The sequence below is a fragment of the Pinus tabuliformis genome, chromosome 5_2 (genome assembly GCF_031772625.1).
Source record: "Pinus tabuliformis cultivar Carrire ecotype Pingquan chromosome 5_2, CPIR1, whole genome shotgun sequence".
Classification (NCBI taxonomy): Eukaryota; Viridiplantae; Streptophyta; class Pinopsida; order Pinales; family Pinaceae; genus Pinus; species Pinus tabuliformis.
In genome coordinates, this window is record NC_142306.1 from 287,335,934 (window position 1) to 287,341,131 (window position 5,198).

Here is a 5,198-nt window from a genome sequence, read left to right on the forward strand (position 1 = left end):
TAGGTGGCACTTATGGTCATGGAGTCCAAGCTGAGGCATTAACATAATCCTATACTAGGCTATCATATCATTTCAGGTCAAAATAGGGTCAAAACAAGCTGCTACAAGTTTGGTATAGGAAACTACTACAGGATGTCCTCATCTAGTATAGGATGTCCTGAACTGGTACAGGAAGTTAGCTGAGAGGTTTTGGAGGGTAAGAAGAGCCAGATGAGGTGTTGGAGGGGTGCATGATAGTTGTAGAATGTGTAGGGAAGGTGAACATCTCCCAAGACCAAGCCCAACACCCCAAGGAAGCCGGATTTTCCTAAGGTAGCTTGCTCACAATGGCTGGAAAACAAAGCTCCGACTATGGGCTGGTATGCCTCGATAGAAGGTGGAGAAGACCTAGGTGAATCTTGTTGGAGGAGTCCCTTCCTACAGATCAACAATCCCTGCAATGAAATTTGTTTCTCTTTTCATTTATAAATCACTACATGTCCACATGGAAAAGATGAGTTGAATTTGAGGAAGTTGATCTATCTACTGTTAAGGACTAGATCTATGACATGGACTGTGTTTTAAGCTAAAACAACCTTAAGAAAACAAGATAACAACTGCAGATGCTTCCAATAAATCATAAACAATTATCTAGCTAAGAATGAAACTTAATATATGTAATAAACAAAAGGCAAACACTATTTTTGTGGCTGTGAGAGTGGGGTTCTCTAATCATGATCCCATGAGGGAGATGAGATTGGGACCACTATCACAAGATTTTCTGGTATAATTTCCTTCACTAAACTGCAACACTAATCTATCTCTTTAAACAAATGGAAACAAGGTTAAGCAACAATTTAGGTAACTTGCTAAGCTAACATAAAGACATAAATAAACTTCAACAGCTAACTATAATTCTAAGCTAAGAATACAACTACAAAAGAGGAAGTTCTGCTACTAGGGTTGGGCCCTAACCTAAGACCTTCATCCCTCTGATTCAACTCAGTGTTGGATCAAAACATAATTTCTCATTATCATAAAAATGTCAAGTACATCATAACAATAAAAGTCAAAATGTTTCATCTCAAATGGCCTCTTGGCTACAACAAAAAATCGAATACTAATGAGTTCCTTGGCTCTCTTATTTGAACAAAGTTGGAGCTACCAATAGCTCCCTAGAAAATAGCGATATTTGGTTCCCTTACTCAAGAATAACTCTTCCTTGAATGTCACTAGCTTGGCCGGCATTGAACTTGGCTTGCTTGGTTGTCGTGACATCAAGTTGATGACATAGAGTGGAGGAATCTTCAAACGATATGAGTATTTAAGGAGGGAGACCAACTCATAAAATTTCTCTTGCTTGCCTACTTCGAATTCCTACACTTAATTCAACTCAAACTACTCAAATTCCTGCATTTAAGACACATTGGGTCGCATGACATAGTAACTCACCTATACTCTCTCACTAAGCAAAATATAACAAAATATGTAAATAAATGTGAGAAAAGTCAATTTAATAAGCTGGAGAGTGGCATTGAGACCCGTATAATTTACCTATTGATGAGCCTCATCATCACCCCCCTGCTAAAACTGTTCCTCATCATCTGAGAAACCTAGTCATATATGTCCATATATTTCATAGCCCTATTGGCCTCTCTAACATCCCAGGGTTCTATGGATGATGTCTCTTCTTGATGATGGAACACTACATTTTTCTCTATCTCTTCCCACTACTTTCTTTCCTCTTCTTCCTTCCTACATTCCAGCAAACCCCACAACAAAAGTGGACTGAGCTTTAGACCAATCCAATTGGCCTTCATTCTTTGCATGGCCTTCTTATATAGGGGTTTTATTTCAATGCATTTCCCAATCTCTCACAAGAGTGGTACTCCCTGATCCGGAGACTGTGTGACAGGTTATTCCATATCCTCTGGCATGCTTGTTGGCTTTTAGTCCCCAACAATATTAAAGTGTTCTCAAAATGGGAGAAGGCTTGTTTTTGGGTAACCAGATATCTTGGTACAAGTTGAACATCATTGGAAATGATGTTGTGGTTACTAATAATAGCCATGGAATTTATTTGTTCTGCTCTGATGTTGAGGGGCTCTCTTTCCTCCTTTTCTACTATTCTCATCACCTCCTCAGCCCTGGCCTCTTCATGACTCATCCATGATGCAAAGGCCATCAGTTGCAAGTCACCCAACTTTGCATTGGGGACACACACATTCAAGTCTGACAAGGCAAGGTTGTGCAGGTAGAATTCAAATAATTTTTCCTTGTCGTCAAGGGTGCTCTTGTCACATAGCTTGATGAATTTCCTATAATCTTGGAAGGACATGCTCCCCTATTGTGTCAATGTCTCGATTTGAAACTGCATCCATTGATATTTAAGTTATAGTGCATATGATTTGGATGGCATCCTTCATTAAAGTGCCTCCATGGAGAGGCTTGTCATGGTGGCCAATTAGCTCTCCTTTTCTTGTAACTTCCTCCTCAACCATGTGTTTTCTTCCTGCAACTGTATTCTCATGGTGTATTCTCTATCTCTCAATTCACTCAACTCCCTACCAATATCTAGGATTTTTTGTTCCATATGGCCCACATCTTCTACTTTCTTTGACTTAGCAATTTGCATTCATCAATTTGTCCTTTCTCTTTCTTTTTCAAGTTCAAACAAGAGAGGGATTGCAAATTTCCGTCGCATCACTCAGCCTCCCTCAATGAACTGGTAGTAGGAGCTCAAATTTGGCTATGGCCTAGGCTCCTGCAACTCTATAAAATCTCCCTAAAATGTCTTTGGAGAATCTACCCCATCCACTACTTGTTACTCTTCTTGTAGCTCTTTCTATCTTTCCTGTAGAACTACTAGTGTTTCTTGTGACAGTGTTTGGGGGTCTAGTAGCAGGCCTTTTCCTTTCTATTGGAGTGTTATAGGTGCCTTGGTTTTCCTAGATGATGTTGACTTGGTGACAAGCTTCCTGACATAGCTGATGGTAGCCTTTGGGGTTGCTTCTGGTGATGTGACTTTCTCAACCTTCATTCCCATGGATTCTATCTCCTCCTACTTGTTTGGTGATTTTTTTATTCTGATAGGGGTTTTGTTGGTGTTTGTGGCTTCCCCTACTTAATCCTAGTGCTTCTTCTTGTTTTGAAATAGAGGGGAGTTTGCCTTTTCCTTTTCCTCTTGGACTTGATGGGTGTGCTCAAGGCAACCAAGGTAGAAGCTACCTCATTTTCAGTGGGTTTAGGAGACAATCTTGGGGATATCTCCTCTTCTTCAAGTGCAATACTTTTCTCAGGGTTGGCCTCTACCTTCTGTTCCTCCTCTCCTTATTTCTTTTCTTCTTCCTCCTCTTCCTTTTCTTCTTCCTCTGTTTTGTCTGTCTTTGTCTCCCTTTTTTATTCTTCTTCTGTTTTTTCTGTCTTCACTTCTTGTTCTCCTTCTTTCTCCTCTTCTCCTTCCTCTTCCTCCTCTTCCTCTTCAACACTAGAGTTTGGAGTCCCACCATATTCAAGGAATCAGGTTTCAAGGAAGGCTTCTTTGTCCACATCTCTAAATGTGGACCACAAAACATGAATTCTCAATTGGCTTAAGTCATCTTCCAGTATTAGCTTGATCATACCATGGTGTGATAACTATTGGTGTTTCCTCTCTTTCACCTTCTAACTCATGTCCATAATGGACTGTAAAAGGAAATAAGGCACAATAATACTTTGGTTTATGGGTATTTTGGCTTTGAATCTCAACTCGTGAAGGAGTCTGAATTTGTAGTCATAGACTATACTTAGTCTCCCTTCACAAGAAATGTAATAAAAGATGTGGTAGCCCACCTCATCCTAGGGATAAGGAAGGTTCTCCCTTGTGACCCCATTTTTGTCTTCAAATGGATTTGCACCATTTAGGAAGAATTTTTTCTTAGAAAAGGTGTTGTTGGTCTTGTCCTCCTTTCTCCATTAAACCCCTAGAGAACATATTGTCACTCTAATGATCACATCAGGGTTGATGGTAATGGGCGGCCCTCTCACCATAGTGGTAGAACTTTTTCTTGCTTGAGGGTTTATTTCCATGGAAAAATCATAGGTTATATCATCATTACATCCCTTGAGCAACTCAAAGAAGCCTAACGAGTGATGCCTCCTGAAGGTATCTACCATAGGAGGATGAAGGTGAATTCTTGATGTATCTGTGGGTTCTCTTCTAGTGAATCCCCCTCCCATTTTCTTCTATGGTTTTAGCTAAGTGCAGGAGGTTTTGTAGGATGGATTTAGGGGTGGATGAGAGCTTAACATTTTTAGTGGATAACTATAATTTATACAATTCCTTATAGCCACAATTTTTTTCTTATTTAGCCCCAAACTATGTCTAATTCCCAACCTCACTATAATTACTAAAAGAGTTCATTGTTTGTCAATTATCAAAGCATGGATAAAGAAGAGATGGGCCACTTACTTCTCATTGCAATGCTTGAGATTATGACAATTGATGACAAAGTCCACCCTAGGCACCCCCTTGCATACCTCTTGAGGAATTCCAGTGCTTCATGTAGCTTACTATGAGCTCCTATGTTTCCTGTAGTCGACTCATGTAGGATGGCTAGAGCAGGGTTTGACTTTTCGATGGCTTCCTGAGCCAGTCCATATCTCCTTGATCTCGAAATGAGCAAAAACGTAAATGAAAGTTTGGGGTTTTATGCTATTTATGGTCAAGGCTTATAGCGTTGTGGCGGATGGCATTGGTATGATATTTCCTAATTGGGACCATTGGCCCACTGTTGGTGATCATTCACTTACTCCTTGTAATCATCACCCACTCCCCGTTAACTAATTCAACCACCTTTTTAACTGATTCCCATTGATGTGACACTATGATGTTGCATGTTGACTAAGAGTTCACTTTTTTATCACAAGATGAGGGTGGTTAAGGTAACTGGCCACCTCCAGCTTATAATAATACCTTTCTTCGACATTTATAAATTTTCCATTATATCATACTTAGGGAAGAGCTCAGTAAGTTTCCATACATGTGCCTACCTTTTTCTGATCGATGCATGTTGGAGTATTTTCCTTCTATGTTGTTGCTCAAGGAAGTGCTCCTTTGCTCTTTTCCTGTGTATTTATTCCTGCTTGTATAGTTGACTACTTGTATGTTCGTGTGTGCAGGTGCTTGATATCTCTTTTCTTCTATTGCTTATATGGAGCTTGGCTAGGAGAAACAAGGT